The following is a 21,522-nucleotide window of genomic DNA, read 5'->3' as shown; positions in this document are numbered from 1 at the left end:
CGATGAATGCGGGATGGATTAGGTGGCAGATTCAAATTAGCGCTCCTACCGGTCGTAGTCATTTTTTCCCTTCCGCGCATTTTGCAGAGGCCATGACCGTGGCAGATGAAATCATAATAATATGTTTCTGACATGTTTTAGGTGTTTGTTTTTTTTTGTGTGCGTTGGTGCAAATGGTTTCGATGTTTTTTTTTCTTTTTTCGTATTTTCCATTTCCTTAATCGTTTCGTTGGCGAAACGATCTCCCCCGTTTAGAGCGGTCACGGACTGGATGACGTAGGAAAATTATATTTAAACGGCAGAAAAATACAATATCCGTATCAGAGCTGGCCTTGGGCTGGACGGACTGTAAGATGGGTGAGAGGGGGCCCCTGGTAGGACATTATGCCTCGCTTATGTATCTCTAATGCTAAAACAATGGCAGTCCTTGTCCAAAAGTGATACATCATCGTTTGGAAAAAAAAGTCTATGGAGTGTGGATGCTGTTACGACGGGATCGGAACGATGATGAATGAAGCACGCGGTTCTGATCTGAAGCGTTTGTGATAAAATGTGTGTTTGTGGTACTTTGAGACATCTTTGCATAATTCATTCCGGTGTTTTAGTGCCAAAATAAGCAATCTTTGATTAATTGTATTGTAATGAGGTTTTCTTTATTTTGCACTTGCAATGGTTGTGGTCTCTTTAAAAATACTCTTTAGCTTAAATTGTTTTGTAAACTCGAGTTGTTGTGGTTGTTCAATAATCAATTACTTTATGGTATGTTTAAGAAGATATTTTTATAATGATTGGAAGGAATAAAGCTTACTCTACGACAGCAAACTAGGACATGAACGTAAAGCGTTATACTATCGACATTTATCTTCTTCTAACTAGTTTAGCTGCAAAGCTCTCGATAGGTCTGCAGAGAAATTTTAATAGCCTATTGCCTTACCTATGGGCTAGGGTCATAAAAACTCTATCCGACTATAAAAATATACTGTTAAAATGTACTCTTAGAGAGTATATTTGGACTTAAAACAACTAGATCACATAAATAACAAGCAAAGCAGGTGAATGATACCTGAGCCGTGAATGTTCGATTTTTATTACAAATAATTATTGCGCATATTCGTCTCTTAATAAAACTCTCATATGCTCTTATCTGTTTTCTTGCAATTCAATAAATTTTTACTGACTTGTTTCAACAGCGCTGGATATTATTATACAAACAAGAACGTAATTGGCATCAAATGTTATTCGTAACACCATGTTGTGTCGATTTTATTGGCCAAACAACTATTTCGTGTAATTTTTTTACAAATAAGCTCAACACAAATATTGTTATAAGCAGAACAAATGTTAACATGTGACCAATTTATTTAAATTCGACAGAAATATCAATTATTATGCCCTGAATGAAACAAAAGATCGAAATAGCTATAAAATAACTAAATTTTCACATCTTTATTCGTCATTTCAAGCACTGCATAACTCGGTAAAACTATGTCATAAAATAAATAACTCGTTTAAAGCGGATAATGTCCGATAAATTACTTCTGCCCGCTTTCACATACGCAAACACCTACCAACTAGCAGCAGCAGCAGCAACAACAAAAACTCCAAAATCAAATATTCAAATCCACATTGTGAACCAGCAAATAAAAGCGATAAAAAACTCCATCGAATTCGGAAATCGGAATGACCAACGAACCGAAAAAAGCAAATGTATAGCGAAAGAATAGCACACAGACGAAATAAAACTTAAAAAAAACCGAGCAAGCGTCTACCAAATAAACACATTCCCTCACGTAACGCGTCCGATGACTTCACCCGGGCTCGCAGCAGTGGGCACAAGCATAAGACCCCACCGTCCCAAACTGTCCCAGCCAGTGTCCCGACCAGTGTCCTGGAACAATGTACGTAAAAATTAACGAACCGGTCGGTCAGAATTTAACTACACGTGTGAGCCCAATCTGGATGGATTTGAGTCAGCAGATCCCCCCGAGAGGGAAGCACAGTGGGGATTGGGGCAGCTTTAGGGCAGCGGGCGCATGTGTCACAATATACCGCTTGTCAGATGGATTTGTGCTGAAGTGGCATCAAACGTTGTGGCGTGTTAATTGAAGTATCCTCCGCACGAGCAGAAGGGCCTCGGCGCGATGCGCTCCTTCTTGCGTGATGTGATTCTGTTTTGCTCGTGTGACCACCGTCGCTTCCCGTAGTGACAGGTGAACGTGGGAAAATTGAAAGCAAAAGGCGCAGCAGCAGAAACAAAAAAATGCTCCCCCAGACTGTACCCGTGGGCCGGAACAAGTGCGCCATGTCAAGGTGTATCGGTGAACAAATTGGTACTGCAAGTTTGATACTGTTCCGGGGTATGCGTGTTTTTGTGTGTGTGTGTGATGTTGTCGCTGTTTTCGTTTTCTTCTCTGCCGGTGTCGAATGCCAATATCGAAGCATGGACAGGAGAGAAAATAAATAATGAACGTCCGCTGGCGGGCGGAGAAATGGTAAAATTTAACACACAAAACTTCAACACGATTTTGCTTTTAAGGACGTCGCTGGCTGGCGTTCGCAAAGAACGGGCAAGGGGTGTGGGCTGAGCGACATCCACACACTTATCGCATTCAGCGAAATTTTGAAGATCAATTTTTACTGCGACACTTATTAATCATCAAACAGATAAGCCCGGGCGTAAGCACGGTAGATGAGGCAGTCCAAATATTGATTTGAACGATAATCGGAAAGGTCATTTCAATATTCATGTAAATAGCTTTAAGATTTGCTAGTTGCTTTCAGTTTTTGATGGTTGCTTCGTGCATGTCTCCCAATTATCTGCGTGTGCGAACACCCCGTGAACCGTTTATCGAATTGCCCGCCCCAATCCAGCAAGCCTATTGCATTACAGCCACTGGACACCCGAACAACCTTAACGATAGCATGCTGTTAGCATTATTGCTACCTCCATTTACACGGAAAAAAGGCCTCCCCTATTGGCAACCGATACACTTACTGCCTAACAATACCCACCGGAAGCGCACGAGCGCCACGCTGCCAAACGCAAAGATCTCATCAATTTTCATCATTTCCCACGGCATCCGCGTGAGGTAGGCGAGCAGCGAAATACTACGCAGCAACCGGGAAGTAGATACAATGGATAGCAAAAACACACACAGAAAAAAACCAACACTCCACACAATTGTGGCTCTGCGTCGGAATTGTTGGCCCTTCGAGCCGGATCGGAACTTCGTGGAATGGATACCGCTCGCGATACATTTGTTGCGTGGAAAATGGTCGAGGAAAAAGCGCCACAATCTCACAGCTGTGAGTACCACTGGCACTCGGATGAACGCAGCAAACATCACTCACGCTCACCAGAGAGTGAGTGCTGTTGGGGCAAAACCATCCGCGTGAGTTCTGGCTCATCTTCTCTGGAGCTGGTTGGGTACCTTTTATTTTGCGCGCGCCTGGCTGCATCGTCGTTGTCCTGGTTCTCGTCTCCGGCGGAGCATCGCATCTTGGTTCATCTCGCGAGCAGCTGTGCGCTGTGCAAAGGTTTCGTGGCGCGACCAGCAACGCCGGCCAGTCCTATCGGAACCGTCGAGCGAACCTGGCACGGTAAGCAAGCGTACGTGTGCAAGCCGCCGCAGCACCATCAGCTGGAGCAGGTTGCCGTACTACCGTTCGTGTGCGTGGTTGGATGGGGCTCTGCGTGTATGTGTGTGTGTGTTGAAGTATCTAGTGGACCTGCGACATTGCTTCCTTGATTGGAGTGGTCAGGATCGGGTGCAGTTTGAGCAAGGGTTACATTTTAAACCATTTCTGTGAAGCCGAATTCCAATAAATTCTCCGCAGGACCATAAGGTAACTATGTTCATAACTCACCGTAAAAGTGTATGGTTGTGCAAAGAGCGTCGTGCTTTTGGTGAAGTGAATTTTTAAATTTCTACTACTGCGACCACTGCTACGATCGATTGCAACGATGGGATGAAATGTGATTGTTTGTCGTGTGTGCATATGGTAGCTAAGCCGCCTTCTTTGTGTCTGGTTTTGTAGGGTGAAAGAGAGTACGCTTTTAGATTTCGACCATTTTCCATCCGTGTCGTGCGATGAAGCTGTGCTGAAATATGTGCTACCAACGGTTTCTGTCACAGCGTTACAATGGAATGGAAACGATTGAATGTGTAAATTTCAAGTGCATTTATCTTCCCGTGACCAGATTGTGTTAACACTGCAGTAAAGTGCATCTTCGGTGGTATATGTGCGTGTATTTGAGTTTGTTTCTGACCTACCAGTGTACCAGCCCACCCATCGAGAAAGTGTTGGGCATCGTAAAATCAGTCGTGTGTTCGTAATAAAGCACCAACGTTTGAAGCAAACAAAAAAAAACACGCATGAAGTAAACACCCGCGCTCACCTCCTATTTCCTTAGGTGGAAAGTGTTTAAAAATTGTATCGCCTTCGGTTGGGGGGGTCTGTTTTTTTACAGCGGCAGTAAATTAAAGTGCGTTTTGTCCCGTGCTTATTCCAGTACCCATAGCATGAAATCAATGAAATCGAAACAGCGCATTGAAATGCAGGGAACAGGCCTGCCCTGCTGACTCCCCACCTAAAATCGATCAAAAGGGCAAGGGGGGGTTGGCTTTTGTTTTAATGTGCTATCCGGTCGTCTGAAGTGGTCGTAAAATATTCTGTCCAGTAAATATTTACCACTCTCCTCCCCCCTAGCGGCAGGCGGGTTGGATGCGTGTGGGTGAGAAAGCATTCGAATGAGGCAAATGGTTGAAAAAACAACGATATAAAAAAAAAATGAAAGAGTAAATGTAGAAAATTGTTAGTGTCATTTTCAGACTGTTATTTTTGCTTTGAAGTCATCCTGTAAGTGAGGATTGAAGAGTGAGTGTGTGTGTATTCCTTTTTTTCTTGTGCTATAAAAATAATGTGTCAAGGCATCCTAAATAAAAATCCATTTCTACTCCTAAAGAAAGCAGGTACGCAGCAGTGCTAGTGTTGTGTTGAAAGTGGATCAAATATTATACAGAAACGGTTTGACGGGTTCAATATCCGGGTGAAAATAGTCAAATCCCGAACGTGCGTCGTCTTCGCAGTGAACTCACGTAAGAAAGTTGCCAAAAAAAGAGAAACAAAAACCGACGAAAGTCTATAGCCTGGAAGAAACAGCAGCAGCACGACATTTTGGAACGCTCAAAAAGGTAAATTATCTATTGTAAGGTGGCGGTAGCGAAAGTGAGGACTTTTGGGCGGTGGCAAAGAGCAAGTAAAGGCTGTGAGCAGAATTTTAATGTCCGGTGCACGGCTGATGAGCTGATTCTACCCGCCCATCCATCTTAGTCTCATTTCAACCTATCGACGGCGGGCAAACGTGACTGACTGGGAAGAGGGTTTTTACTTTTCATTGGGTAGTAAATGTACTGCTCCACAGCACGGCTAGTGATCGGAGTTGAGGTGCTGTTGGAAGAACGTCCGGAAGTTTGGTACCGTTTTGTGATCTTTTAATTACTTTCGCTTTCGGTTTTGAGAGCAAGGCCACTGGCTCGACAAACCCATAAAATGCAAGCCTGTCAAAAGATCAAACTGTGACGGGAGTTAATACAAGCCACTGGATACTGTAGGAGTAGGAATTTCATTGGGAGGTGCAATGATATTGGTTTTGTTCATTTGTTTTTGTTTAATTAGTGTGTAGAGGAGCATAAAATTAATTGTAATTAAGCACCGCGGGCGGGTTATTGCGTGTGTTAGTGGAACGTGCTTTGAAAGCCAGAATACTAAATTGGCTCATGTTCAATACACCACTGTTATTATTACAAAATGGTGATGTTGTTCATGCAATTTCAATGAAAACGGTTCACAGCATGATTCATTTGAATTTGAAAGCCTTATGTATTTATGGATTTATAAAAGAAATTATTAAATAAGCTAATTGAATGTACATATTTGTGCTGATCAAAACTTCTAATGCTGTATTTTCTAAGCATACCCACTGCCTTTTGTTCACCAGAAAATGTATACTTTCCATCGATTGATCATAATATTGAGATATAAACAATGAGAGAATCATGTGATCTACACCCTCGAATCCGACCTAAAAATTATTCAAATATTGAACACGTTCAAATGACACACATGGCGTTGAAAAGGCTCTCTGTCCTAACAAAACACATTAAACAAATGTGTTGTTGTTCACCCAAAGGTCAGAAATGCTACACATTCGTCTAAAAATTGAAGCCCTTTCCTCGGCAATTGTTTTTAAATTCAATAGCTTCATGCTTGGATGGATAATGTTTTCAGCGAAAGCCCATCGTTGTAATTAAAAATGTAAATCAACTGCGATTGCCATCCTGGTGAATTTGTTTAACTTTCGGAAATAACAAGAAGCGTTTGGTAAACAATGAACCCTTAAAATTGAGTTAACTCCAATTTCTCCTAATTAACTCATTAAACCATTTTCCTTTTTCATAGAAACATGGAGATATTTTTTTAGAATTTAACTGAAAATTTCAAAATCTTCAAATTTTGGTAGGAAACCGTGTAGGCCGTTTACCATCATGTGTCGTTTTTTATTCAAAAAAACGAACCTCCAAACTCCACATAACTCCACAGTCGAAACATAATGATTGTAAATGTAAATAACCAACCCACCCGATTCGATCCCTTCACTATAGACGCCATTAAAGAATGGTTATCAAAAGGCAACCAACCAAACGATTTCCCTGCAGTGCACTCCGTATGGGACGGTTCTACGAAAGGACACCGTCACCTCCACACATTTGTCGGGCAGCTTCTAATTCAACTCAAACAACACCTCCCAACCAACGCTGGAACGTTCCACGTTGCTCTCGCCCGGTGCCATCGAAAGGGAAAGTAAGTTTGTCCTTACCATCGTTCGCCTGGTAGCGCCCGTGAATGAGTTGATGAAAGCCGTTTGAAGCGAAGAACGGAAAATGGGAAGGTCCTATGTCAACACGTTTACTGCCGGAGTCAACTGTGTGAGGGGAATGATGCGAAAGCTTGCTTTTCGTTTCCATTCCTTCACGGCCCACACTCATTCCCTACTTGGAAGAGTCACCGCACGCAAGCGCGTGTGTGTGTGTGAGTGTGTGAGTACTGCGGTTAGAACATACTTCATCAATATTTAAATGTTGTACTCAACATTCTGTGCTTTTGCATACGTTCGCCGCACCGGTGTGTACACAGCCGACATAGTGCGCCGGTGATAAGCAATACTGTGTCAATGCTGCAATAACAAGCTTAGGTAAAGAGGGAGGGGTATTTTTCGCCCCTGCCCTACACCATGGCAAACAGACAGTGGGCAAAAAGTACTTCTCACTCGCCGTACCTATGCAAACTTCCGAGCCTCGGAGGGGTTTTTGTGTGCGGTACCGTACACCCTTTTCGTACAAACATATCATCTTATCATTGGCAAGTGTACGCTCCTTTTTGTACATCACCCCTAACGAGCGCTCCGTCGAAGCAAGGATTCTATGGGGAGCAAAATGGTTCGTTTCATCTTTCTAACATGTCGATATGCATCACAGGATTAGTCATAATAACAACAAAAAAATGTATCAAAGAAAGAGCTTTTGTTGGCAATAATTTAAAGCTTCGCCCGGCCCTTTTAGCGCGTGTATCCTTTCCAGCGGACAAAAGCCAGACGCGGGTTCTGGGGTAATATTGCTGTCCTCTCGTGACTCATCCCGATATTTATATCACCATGGGTCTTCTTCGCCCGAAAGGTAAACACATAAAGCAGCTTATGCTACCATTTGCCTTAGCTGTATGGGTTTTCAAACGGGAAAAAAGTGGCCAAATAAAGTGTGTGGGCCATGTTTGATTAATGAATTTTCCTGTGAGAAGCAACGCAAAGCCGCATGGTTCGCCTTAAAATGTCCTTGGTGGAGCGGCTTTTTTAACGGAATATCCGGAAAATAAAGCGAAAGCGGAACCTGCTAGATATGCAAACGCAGAAGAAGCGATAAAAGCAACGTTCCTTTTTGTCTCGGGTGGTTCATCGCGATTATTCTCGCATCTACTGCGCCTAGCAAAAGGATCTTGCGAGAAGCTTTCAATTTCTCCTTGCTGCCTTTCGTTTAGCATGGTGAGTGATGGTAATGGAAATCAAAAAAATAATCTTCCCTTCTGTTCCCTTCCTTTCGTTGCACCAGGCCGATTGGATGGGGTGGATGGGGGACACCGACAAGTTGTTCGAAAATTTGTTTACGACACGATGGGTTTCTGATTTGTTGACTTTTCTACGGTTTCTACCGGGAAGATTGGGGCGTAAATCTAGCGCTCGGTAGCGAGTAGAGTTCTAGTAGACAGATTTCAAGAGGAGGTTTGAGTTTTATGAGTTTTTGCGTTGGTGGTAGTACAATGCGTGGTTAAAGGTTTTTCAAAGGGATATTACAGCAACAGATAAGGACGAAATTCGATCAATACTGTAGAGAAACGGCTTTAGATCCTAAAATAGAATGTTTCGGTTTTAAGCATGATCTTTTAAATCAATACCTAAAATTGGTAAAATACGTTGAACTTCGGATTTTTCCTATTTAAAAAATAAAAGAAGTTCTTCTAGTTGCGCTTAGCTTGATGTCGAAATAACTTATATTTGCTAATAAAACTATTACAACTTAAACTATTAAATACATCTATAAAAGATCTATATTCAACATTATACTGTTAAAAATATAATAGAATTACAATAATTATTGGTAATCATCAATAAGACCCTCTTATACTGAATTTAAAAGTTTAACAATTCTAAATAAATAACGTTTGAACAGCTCGTTAACTTTTAAACTAATTAAAATACCTATTATCACAGCATCATTTTATACTTTTTCACTAATTAATGCCAGCCATATTTTCAGTAATCCCCTACTACATCCAAACGCACCAAAAATCCCTATAATCTTCCATTTCCCTCTGGTTTCTCTTTGCCACTGCCCGCTTCATTAAAGCACACTAATCAAAGCACATTTCATAGTCGCTAAAACTTTCAGCCCAAAGTGTCACTGCATTCATCAATCATGGAGACGAACCGATGATGACGGTACTCGTTGCGACAACGGTACCGCGGTGAGCTACCGGTGCCATCTGCGTGGAGCGTGGAGAAAATAGACGAATCCATTCCGCCGCTGGTGCAAAGCGCGGTAGGTTCGCGCGGCCACGAACAGCTCTAGTGCCATTTACAAATAATTAATTTTCATCGCACCGCATTACGCGCACGCCGTTGAGCGTACTTACGCTTGTTGGCGGGTTTTTCGATGCTGCTTGCTGCTGGGGGCACCGCGGACGAGGTGAGAAAATCAGTATTGGAAGGAAAAAGGGGAAAGGAATTAGGGCGAAACGGACGAGAATGTTAGCAGGGAAGGTTTTAATTGTGGCGATACAGGCACGAAAGAAAAAAAAACAACACAAGCTCAAGAAACGAAAGAAGGTAGCTCACTGCTAACAGATTCATTACCGTTTAGTAGAGCGAGAGGCTAATGTGAATCGTTCTCCCGCGATCGTATTTTCCTCTGAGAAAACTCGAGAAAAATGCTAGCAAAAAAAACTCTGCTGTAGTAGCAAACCGTACTACGGCAGGTTAAATCGGAATTGCAATCATTGAGGTGGTAATGCGAGGCAAGAATTTATGAAACGAGGCATCGGGTCGGGTTAGCCGTAAGTAATGGTGCTGGGCATAGGGAAAGCGCAATAGCAAAAAACGGGACCTTCTTCGCCACATTTTTGTACGTTTTCCCCGGCTTCGAACCCCTTTTCTCTAATGAAAACGCTGTTCGGCGAATTTATTCCACTCGATTAACGTGGAGAATTTCAATTTCGTTTCGGTTCGGTAGAAAAACACACCTGCCCCTAGCAAATGTGTATGTGTGTGTGTGCGGGTTCGTGTTTGTATAACTGTACGCGTAAAGAGCATAAATTGAAGTGCCATTCTTGATTGGATGCAGGATTTACAGAGCGCAATAAAAAAAACTGGAACACAATGGTTTGCTTCTCCATCAAAAGGCTCGATTAGAATCAGGACGGGAAATTGAAAAACTTTTGGCAGCTGTAATTAATGATAAATTTGTGTGTGGGCAAACTCACATGCTCAAAAGCTTCTTGTTGGTTACATACAAAAACTAAATGATTTTAAACTTTTGTAAGCATAAAAAATCGATCTCGCTGCAGCATTTTGCTTCCAAGAGCGTACACTTTACACACAAAAAAATATTGCAACCTTTTGGTTTTGCAAGTGACAGCTTTTATTAGCACCAAAGGTTCAACTTTACACTTTAAAATGCTTTCGTGTGTGCGTTTGTGTGTGTGCACTAGTGGCTCTACGCTCTACAGCGCCCTGGGGCCGATGCTTTTACTTTAACGTAGTCCTTGATCCTTTTTTCGGGCTGTGTTTTCCTTCTCCTTCCACGCCGAGTTCAAACGCCACCGGTTCATTACAATTCCCCAAACTGCTGCTCGTTCTATTCGCACGGAATGTGTCCCTTCGAGTCCCGTGCCTTGCAATTAGGGCACCGAGGGCGTGATTTTATGCACCAAACCATTCCATGCCTTACTACGGCAGCAAGCGGTTGGATGAAATGTTTTTGTGGAAGGTGTCCAAAATGTTTGCCAAACGGTTATCACCGCACCACTTGTCTGGGTAGGGAAAGTTTGTCAAGCTCAACTTTTGCGAACCCGTTCCAGCATCAAACGAATCGAGTTTTGGAAGGTGTGCATGGTGTCCGATGAGTTTGAGGGAATACTTGGTGAGAAGTTTGTTTTATTGACTGCTTGCTAGAGAATGGTTGTTGGAGCTGTTGGAGGAGAGGATTGACAAAATGTTTACTGTGGATTAACGTTTTCAACGAGACCTTTTTAATATAAATTGTAAAAAATAAACATTATACTCGCAAATTTGAATATAAAATTTAGTCCTTCCGATCCAATGGCAGAGTTTCAATGGAGCAATTTGACCAACGTAAAATTATTGTTTTAATTAAAAACATCAAACATGTAAAACTTGATGCATTTAAATTTTGCAGGAACCTTTTACAACTCAAAACATTCAGCTGTGCATATGGTCAATAATAAATGAAACATTTAAAAATTTCTGTTATCAAGTTAATATTTATTCAAATCGAAATCAACCTAAAGATGTAATTCTAATAATTAATATGCATAAAATACAATCAAGAATTGTGAGTGTGTACAACATTCAATGCTGAACGTTTTCTCGAATGCCATTCCACTGTTATGCATATCGTTCCCACCGGTGTACAGAAACAATTCAAACCGCCCCTTAGGGTACGTCCAAACATGCAGTTTACGATGTGCCGCTTATGCTTATGATCATGACGATAATGGTGATGATGATGATGATGATGATGATGATGTAGACGACGAGGAAGCAGTGTGAGCCTTCATAATACACATACACACACATACGCAAAAACTCATAATTCTACGTTCGCATCCCACTCGATTGCCATAAGCGCGCACAGGAGGCGTTGCTCGATCGTGCCAAACACCGATCGATGACCGATCACGACGATAACCGTAAGGGTGTCGCGCAAATTTAATAAACCGTTAAATGCAACCTCCCCAACGTCCCAACGCGCCACCCCGAGGTGTAAGGTTAAAGGCGAAAGGTGCATCGCTGCGTTGGCATACCCGAGAGTAGGCCGTTGTATTCCGTGATCGAGAGTGATTTCAAACAACGGATCACGAACGGGCTATTCGCCAGCTGCATCATGGGTGCATCATGGCCAGCAAACCAATTTCGCCGCTTGCCAAATAATTTGAACAAGGATCACCGCTATTGGCTGGGACGGACGAGGAAGGTAATAAAATAAAGCAAGACTCACCTGCAATGCAGCATAGCGCAGAGCAGAACAGGTGACCAACAAAAATCGAATTGGGAAAGGATTTCAATCGCAACAAATACGCCAACGCTTGTGAAAAAGTTTTTTGTCCGTTCTGTAGCTGTCTTCCGGAAGCACATACAAACTTAAACCTCAAACTGCCAGGTTGTCCAGAGAATACGATAAGTCAGTCATTATGGCTACAACAGATCGTATCGAGGCTGCAGCAGCCCGAGCCGAGCAATAAAATTTATATTGGAAACGTGTTTACCAGGGCGCGGACTCAATCGTGCACGGCGTGGTTTAAAAGGTTTTTCATTAAATTTTTCGGTCCATCCACGACCGCGGGAAGACGGTTTTTATATGCGGGCACATATTTTTATGAGCTTTTGAAACGAACCATCGGAGGCATCGGATTTATCCCCGCCGTTCAAACGCGCGTGTTTATTATTGCACCTTGGTAACTGGTTGGCCGGCCCGGTTTGTCTGGACTGCTGGTGCTGTAAACCGAATACCCGTCCCAAAACCGAACTCAAATCTCGTCACTTACCCATCAGCGTGTCGGGGGGTCATGATTCGGTGGTGGATTGTACCGTTTTTTGATCTCTCAGTTGCGCTTTTTTTTGCTGTTGCTTCGAGTGGCACAACCGTCCGCTTGTTAAGAAGCAATTTAGAAAAGACGCAAAACGGTAGATTGCTTTTCATTATAAATCCAAGCTCATAAGCCTTGTATGAGTGTTCCGTTGTTTAAAAACAGTCGCTTCCACCATCCAACCCAATTGCTCTCCCTATCTCGTCTCGCTTGTTCAGCTGTGCGGGAATTTCGAACCTTTCGCCCCTCTTCAGATGACGAGGACGATGATGATGATGGTTTTCATTCGCCGAAATTTTGATTGCCCATCGCTTCACAATATAAAGTTTAACTTGTTTCCGTGGAGAGTGGAGCGGCCCCGAGCGAACGGGCTTGCAAATGGGCGAGTGGCAACGTCAACAAACTTTATAATAATGTTGGGCATTTACAGAACGGAATGGTCGAATGATATTTACCACCGAATATATCTGTGCCTGCTTTCGGGATGCCGAAATGTTCACCGCGTACTGTTAGGCCATCGCACGGGAACACATTTCATTTCGAGCGATCGAATCACCTAAACTGGTTGTTTTATTGTTCCATATCGTTAAATGTAGCTCAAGTTCAGCGATCCTGTGTTCAATAAAAATACTCCACTCAAGCTTTAATGCCGCTGTCAGACTGGCTTTCGGTGGTCAAGCTGGTAGGATGGATAAATAATATTATTTATTTTGATACTGTAGATGGGACATTATCCCAGAGATGTGAAGAAAGAATCCCAGTGATGCAGAGAAAATATTACTCTCCAAAGACAGAAACAGAGAAGATAGCGTTTATTGTCAAACTAAATAATTCAGAAAATTTGAACAATTTTTGCTAACGTTCTGACCAACAAATGTACAAGAATGCAACTTTTACAGTAGTCAATTCAATGTGTTACATGTTTCTTCTTCCTGATGGCAACATACCCAAATACTTCCAATGAAATGTTTGAGTTACTTAACCGCATGCTGGAGAACATCCGCAGTGCAGCACATTCGGGCAGGAAGTTTAATTTGACACAGTGTTTGCGTAAATTTTGCGCAAACACGGCGAGAGGGGAAATTAATTTCCACCAGCAGTGATGAGCCGTGGGTTCATAGAAAGGACTAACTCAAATTTAATTATGACTAACGTCCAACGAGTAACTTATCGGTACTGCGCTGTGCGTTTTGTCGAGGAAGAGACACATAGAAGGCTTTTGTAATTAGAGTAGATGGTGGTGGTAGCTACTATATGACAAAGTTCTGACAGTGATTTTATGAAGATGAGTTTCAGCGCTGAGTCACCGATGACAATGATGGGCGCTCATGTTGTATGGGAAAAATCAATATAATGAATGTGTACTGCATCAAATGAAACAGATGACGTTAAAGCACATTAAATCGAAAAATTATTATTACGAAAAACGGTGGAAATAACATTGATAGCTTGCCTCCTCTTCATTTGCTGCTTATCCCTTTTGTCTGTACATCTTGCAATTGTAACTCTCAATTCGGGTAACATAAGAGAATAAAAAAAAAAGGTCCACAGGTGTATTCTGGACGCCCATCCGGAACTCGAATGGAAATTGAAAAATGTTGTTTTCACTCCGGCTGCAAGAACCCCCACCGGGCAGGATGAAAGCCGCCCAGTTCGTATGCAAACGACCAGAGGAGCCGCAACACCGAACGGGATGCCCACAGGACGACCGCAGTAGGCATTGCCCGATGCCCATCACAGGATTGTTTGCCCTTTTGCTGCCACCATATTCTGCCCATCACCCAATGGGATTGAAGTTCAAAGCTCAAACGGATCTCGTACATACGTGTGTGTGTCTGTGTGTGAACCATGAACAGCAGCAAAGCTCCGACAGTGAAGAGGGACGACAACTTCCTGGTTGATTTTATGTAACGGTTGCGCTGGGGTTTTTTTTGCCAGTTATTCCCATACGTTTGTGTGTGGCCGTGAACCATCCCTTTTTATGTTTAACCCTTTCGATGCGCCTGAATGGAGGCTAACAAAAAGGGCAACGGCGTTCCACGATTGAGCGTACCACCGTACCAGGCCGTGGATAACGGTGAGCAATAGATCTAGCACTTCCCGCCACTGACGGATGTGTAGCAGCATGTTGCGTTTGTAACGCAGTAAAGCTTCTCACACTCGCAAGGGTTGCTCTTTTTTTTGCGCTCGTGAGTGGGTAGCTTTTTTGTGCGTCTATAATGTATCAGTATGGTAGGACACGTTCTGCGTCATCGAGCACGCTCCATTAGAAAGCTGGCACGGGGCAAGGATGTACGCGCGAAAGATGAACCGCTTTTGCGCGTAGGCGCTACAATTTGGGCTTTGGGGGTGGAAATAAAAAGTCTCCGTAAGCTTCATCACGGTGCTTGTTTGCCTCTTGAATGGTAGCTGTAGGCTGCTGGTTGTTTTAACAGTGATGAAATTTGCAACTAGAAACATTACAACACTGCACGTTTCAGCAATATGGTGATGGTATGGCTAGTGGCATCAGCAGATCACTAAGATACTAGCACCTTTGTTTTAGACCTAGGTGAGTGGGAAATCGTTTTGAAGTAAATTTAATACTAATTTAAAAGCCTAGCTTTAAATTATGCTATTAAGTTGACTTCATAGTTATTATGTCATATATTATATGAATATTATTCAAGTTGATTAGCTTCTTTATAACCAGAGAACGAGAATGAAAAGAAGGAAAAAAAATTAAAATTAAACCGACCCAAAAAACAGCTTCCGCTTGATGCATCAAAACGAATAAAAACCCGCTCGGAGAGAGATGATAAAAATAGGACTTCTGAAGAGGAAGATTAACAAAGGACTTAGGATGTAAGGCTCAGAGGAAAGGACTTTTACTTGAATTTTGATAAAAAGGGCTTTTGTGTGTTTAACTTTTCCAAGATAATGCCGTCTAAGAGCCATTTTGAGCATTATAAAAACAAACCACTAGATACAATAGAACCATGGTATTCGTTTTTAAGACCATGTTAATTCAACCAGTACACATTGTAGTACACTTGAAGATGTGTTTAATACGTGTCGTTTTTTACGAGACAAAGAACACTCCTTTAAACACCCCAGCGCCGGAAACACTTACTGCAAAAACATCACCTTCTCGCATGAGGCGCGCTCGCACCGAGGAAAACATCTTGATTATGTCCGTTTTTTATACGCTCCTTGTGAAGCAATCCAAGGTAATCGACATGCTCCACATCGAATGAAACAATGTTATCTTCAACCGTAAATCCTTTCGATGTGTACCACCGCATGCACACCTCCAACCCCTACAGAACAGCATAGAGCTGTTATCAGATCGATAAAGCGGGCTAGGTTGCCGCTGGATGGATAAAACCTAGACGAAGCGTTGAACCGTGCGGCTGCCAGCATTGCAGTTTGAAATGGATCATTAAACGGATAATTTCCTCAATAGTTGTTGAAGCGTGTAGTTTCCGTTTTTTTACGATTGTATTTAGACTGGTAGAGGTGTATGAGTGTGAGTGTTTTAGCTTTGGCTGCTGTTTTCTTCCTTTTTCGTTTCCCTATGTGCGGGTGCTTAATCCCCTGCATCCGAAGCACCAGCAGAGTAAACCTGGTGGCTAGGATTTCATCAGCACACAGCAGGGTAGACCTGTTGGAGCAGAGCTTTTTGTTCCGTTCGGTCCATTCTCTCGATAAGTGGCATCATAAAAAGTGAAATCAGGTTGTGCTGCTCTGCTTTCGGCGCTGCACGATCCTTGAGTGCCAGTCCGTGCTGACTGACATAATTGCTGCTTCGATTAAGTTGAATAGCATGTGAATGGGTCGCCATTTATCTTTTACTGGTAGAGAGTAGGTGTAGAATATTGAAGCAGTATTTAATACAGGACAAGAACCGGACAAGCAGAGCTTCTAACAGGGATGCTTTAGAAGCGAAAGAGCACCTTGTCATGAATTTCATTCCTGTCACAAATATATTTTAATCGGAAGAAAATATGTTCAGTCCGTTAGCATGATTGACATTCTAAAAATCTCGAGACACTTCCGTCCTTCTTGCTTTCTCTCTCTCTCTCTCTCTCTCTCTCTCTCTCTTTCTTTCTCTTCGCCAAACACAAGTGCAACCATGGAACAAAGTGCAACCTCGCCTCCGGTTCAGCTCGTGCATTCACTGGCGTCAGCATCGCGGAAAAGCGCAATAACGATAAACCCCCGTGCATGCTCGTTCACACATCCTCCCGGGAAGTGAAGGCATGCCTTCCTGCCAGCTAACTGCAACTGCAGCCAGCCATTTTTTTGCACACGATCTTGGTGACATTCACTCGGTTTGCTGCTTTCTCACCTGGGGTACGATTTGCGAAACGCAGTGAAAGATATTTCCGGCTAACAATTTTCACCTGTGCATTGTGCCCGGATCGCTCGCAATCGTTGCATTCCACGGTGGGTCTTGTGCTTTCGCAGTGCTTCCTTTCCTTTGTGCTGCATTTCTGTTTACCGATGCTATTCGTTTGTCGTTCTATAATTCAAAAGCATCGCTGCTGTATTGTGTTTCCTTTTTATACAAAAAGGAAGAACTTATTTATTGAGAGTAAATAAAACAGCAATCGAGTTGTGTTTAACCCACAATGGAATAATAATACGATTTTATGGAATATTATTTTTTAAATATATTTTCTATCGAGTTAGCCAATTGTACCATAACGCTTTCAACTGAGCGTCCGACAAGACATTACGAAGAGTATGAACATCAGCACTACAGCTGCATTCCTTCTTTTACGGAGCAATTTTTCCCGCTGATAAAGCAATACCAATTTCATTCAGTGCATTCCAAACCAGCTTCAGGAGAATGCAAAAAAAAACACAACTCAAGTGCAAATCATCATCCTACTGGTACATTGCTTCGAATGCAAATGGTTTGCTCAATCCGCTATCCCGACTCGTGTGCCGTTCGATTGGCAGTTTGGCACGAAATGAAACCCGCACGGGAAGCCAGCTTTTAATGAAATTACACGGAATAGGTTTCATTAAACGCTTGTTAAGTGTTGCCCGTGCTCGGTTTTTACGACCATGTTGCCGGACGTATTGCGCCTGCATGCAGCCTGCGTACGAAATCGCATGGTCCAGTTTAAGAACCTTTTCACAAATTAACAAGTTACACCTCCTGGTTTGGTTGATGTGCAGGCTGGCGGTGGTTAAAGTTCTTCTTCTTCTCTACTCACTTATCTTGTGTCCGTTCCGAGACATACATTGTTCGCTTTTTTATGCGCTTTTCTCTCTTTTGCCATGGCCGAAAGAAGGGCCATTAAGCCAAATGGGAGTGGTATAGAAGGGTAGGTGCTTAATTTGGCGAGGTCACTTCATTTCGGCGGGCAGTATATCATCAATCGACGCCACTTGAGGGAATTAAAATGGATCAAATATGTGCTTTTGTGCAACGCATGCATTTTCCCCTCATCCTCTTTGGTGCGCGATGCTTTAATGATCCTTAGTATGAGGGCTGATTGAGTCGGTGATAAATTGTGCGATTAATTGCACACCTGGGACGGGGATGGTACGTTTTTGTCGTTGCCAAAAGCGGGCGATACAATCAGACATGCAATGAAGTGAAATAAAAACGTCAGGGCTATCAAAATGTCACAAAAATATCGTCGCAGATTGGGCAATCTTATTATCTTATTGGTGGCACTTGATTGCACATGATTGGGATGTTGTTTTTTCATAATCTTTCCAACAAAGGGTAAACTTATAGTGTACAACTTAAAAATAAATAATACATAAATTATAGCCATATAATTTTATGAATGAATATGTTCAATTTTCCTAGAAAAATGTTACAGGAATTTCCAAAATTTAAGGAAAAATTGTTTCACTAGTCGCTTCCATCGAAATGGTCGCTTTCCGATGGTCAAGTAAATAATTAAAATTCACCAAAGCATTCACCATTCCATGCGCTCAATCCAACGAAATCAATTACATCCATCACAGCGTTAATCGCATTTAACCTTCAGCCCCATGCCTTATCTCCGTCTGCTGCCCAATCTTTTCGACCGTTGCCGGACGGCCAATACCTATTTCAATACCCAGACCACGTGCACGTGTGCTTCAATAACCACCCACATACACACCGGCATCAAGATCAACGAATCTTATCGGTCGTCCGGATGATTGGAATCCAAAATCCGACCACGAATACCAATATTTATTTGTTTTTCCCGCACATTTGCCTGTGCCACAGTTCCCGCCCCTCCCAAGCCTTGAGCTCAATCCCCGTAACGTCTCATTAAGCTCTGATGCGGCTTTTCTTTTATCTTCGTTAAGGTTTTTATTGTTAAGCTCCGTGACCAGTGGTCGGCAGTAAACGCGACCGTACGCGGAAGCCTCCGATCAGTAATAACTTCATTAGCGCAAATATTGTTTTTTTTTTGAAAACTTCTGCCCACGGCTCACGGCAGGATATGGAAACAAAACCTCGTGAACTAATTAAAACTGCCCGGCCGAATTGCCCTCATGGTTTGCCTGATTGCCAGTAGGTGGTCGGAGTTTTGGTTTTATCGAGGCGAATTTTATTCACACTTTATTGCTTTGGTCAGTCCATTTACGGAGATGGGGAAGTTTGGCCAGAAAAGAGAAGATACAATCAGTAAGCAAAAATGTGGTTATTTATGGGATGTTGTATAACATCGACAAAGTATCAGTCATCGTCCTTGATGCAAAACTTTTTTTTAATAATTCGTATTAAAATGAAATTTTTACTCTCGACAAAAAAGTTTTAACACCAGGAAAGGAAGAGAATATGAAATGTTGAAGCAATTGTTAATAATTTGTTGCATTTTCTCTTGAGCTTTCCTTTTCCAAGCGAAACCACGGCTGCCTTCTATTATTACAGAACGCGTTCGCTCTTGACGCTTGGTCAGCAACACTTGTACACTCCTTACTTTGCGGAAAGTTTTTTCCTGTTTCCGGTTCGCGCCACAAATTGAGACCGGATTGGTTTTTTTTTTTTCATTCAAACCATTCATAAACCTCGCCATTGCCGGGGCAGGTCCGAGGTAGCGAAGGTGATTGAATGAATGTTTGAAACATTCATGCCAAAGTTTCCACATTCCATGAAAGCAGATGCTCGTGTCGCGGTTCGCAGCAGTTCCGCGCTACCGGGGCAGTTTGATGCGGCTGAAGCTCAAGTTGGTATCGTCGTTGTAACAACTTATTTCTTGTAGCGTCGACCTCATTTTGGTTGAGTACCGGCGACGGCGCTTTACGTAAGGCTCAAAAGTGTCGATTTTGGCGCATCAGTCCCGGAAGTAATAAGAATGGAGATTAGTGCGAAAAATTCAATTTACCCACGGTTGGGCTGAGGGCGTGATGAGAGTTCGCTTTAAGGCGAGGGTCGCTTTTGGGGGTTTCCTTTTCATAATCGGAAAAATGTTGCACGCACACAAAAAGGACCCCGGAAAAAAATGAACACAAACAACAATGTCGACAGCAGAGTTCAGCTTTCGTAGTAAACCGCAAACCAGCTAGCTTTAAGGAGGATCGAATGGACTCAGCCGAGGGGGGAAGTGAAGTTGTTAAAGTTTTAATGGTACATGAAAAAGTTTTCGCCAAAGATTGAGATTAAGATAGCAAAGCGGAAGCCCGCAAATTAATGTCAAGATGAGTGGCCCGTTTCATACCGGGTCAGGTTCCTGTTTGGGGCGGGATAGAATGTTTTGGGCGCACTTGTTGTGTGTGCACACTCCTTTCCACTAGCCAGCCTGCAGGAAGTTCCTGAGAAGTATTCAGTATTGTAATTTGAGGGCACCAGATTGAGAGTGGTTTAACTCAAAGGGGAGGTATTTACATTAAAAAAAGGATATTGTAAGGATGTTATTAAAAATGACCGTTGAACTTTGTTAATCTAAGGCAAACGGGGTAATATTTACGATATTATGACACTTATAGAAGATAAAATTTATTTCTATTAGTAAATCCACTAACTAGAACTAACTAAATTCGAAGATATACAAATAAAACCAACAAACAAACAGTAAAGTAATCCAATTTCCGTCACGTTTTGTTAACTTTGTATAGATTATCACAGTAATCCTCGCTATCTTTTGCTCCGGACGCACTGCCCGCAAAGCTTCGTGTCCCGTTTCCCCCAAAACTAATTACAAACTATTCAATCACCGATACAAAACTGTAGTTGATCGTTTATAAAACTGTAATTAAACTTTAGCTCCCATTTCCGACCCGCCCTGGATCGGCCCGGGAGCGCAATCGATTCCGATAAAGATTATAATTTTGCCGAGCGAGCCATCAGACCGGTCTGATCCATCGCTTGTCCTTCGGGCGCATCGGGCTAGCGATTATCCCCGGCCCTGGCCTGATGGGAGAACGATATGCGCAAGAACCGATTAGTGGTAATTAGTTTTTGAGAAACTAGTTGACAAACTATAAAAGCTGAAGATGGCCGTTTTGGTAGGATAGGCACTCCAAAGAACTTAATGGTACCGTAGAGTTGGCTGTCATCGGGGCAGAGTGTGAGTCATTTTTCATCCTTCTATAGATAGGTGGCAGTGAAAACTTTGTCCTATCCTTTGACGCAAGTAATTATCGCATCAAATTAGCGTAAAGAACGATATCAATATGGTGAAAATTGACTTACGGGGAAAAGTTTTACGGCGTGTTGATTGGATTAGTCAGCTTAGAAGTAAAACTGTTTTCCTGCTCCATAACAAAACTGCTATAAATAAAAAGGGTAAAGCCTTACAAATCGTTGAATGGTGAAAAGGTTCTGCTTTTTTCGATCATATAACTCTTTAACAATTCATAGGATATGATAAATAAATCTAATCAAATGCAGAACCGAAACCCTTTTCCATGCTGATGCTTTGCTACGCGAAACAAAAGACATTATGCTGCGTTTTCCTTTTTTTATTTAACTCATACCCAATCCAACCCAATCTGCGGGATAATTTCACATGAATCCTTGCGTAGCGAAACAGAAAACCGTTTGTGGCCACCATTAACCTCCCACATCGATTCCGAACGCTCTGCAGGAAGCGTATGATATGAGTCGTGCGCAGCCATCCTTTCAATTTTTGCATTTTTATA

General features: G+C 42.5%; 1 protein-coding gene across 8 annotated transcripts in view; it reads left to right on the top strand.

The window, feature by feature from the left end:
* Positions 1-3,486: 3,486 nt before the first annotated feature.
* The window catches only part of LOC120902089, a 55,327-nt gene continuing 37,291 nt past the window's right edge, over positions 3,487-21,522 (top strand). For 2 of the 8 annotated variants that reach the window (XM_040310579.1, XM_040310578.1), the window contains exons 1-2: positions 3,487-3,846; positions 4,967-5,195. The gene's annotated coding sequence lies outside the window, so the exon portion shown is untranslated. Of the gene's footprint in view, positions 3,847-4,634; positions 4,879-4,966; positions 5,196-21,522 lie in introns of those variants that run through there. The other 6 variants (XM_040310582.1, XM_040310580.1, XM_040310583.1 and 3 more) reach the window with 6 other exon arrangements.

The sequence above is a fragment of the Anopheles arabiensis genome, chromosome 3 (genome assembly GCF_016920715.1).
Source record: "Anopheles arabiensis isolate DONGOLA chromosome 3, AaraD3, whole genome shotgun sequence".
NCBI classification, from domain to species: domain Eukaryota; kingdom Metazoa; phylum Arthropoda; class Insecta; order Diptera; family Culicidae; genus Anopheles; species Anopheles arabiensis.
The sequence above is the reverse complement of the archived record's forward strand: the minus strand, read 5'-3'. Positions and strand labels throughout refer to the sequence as shown.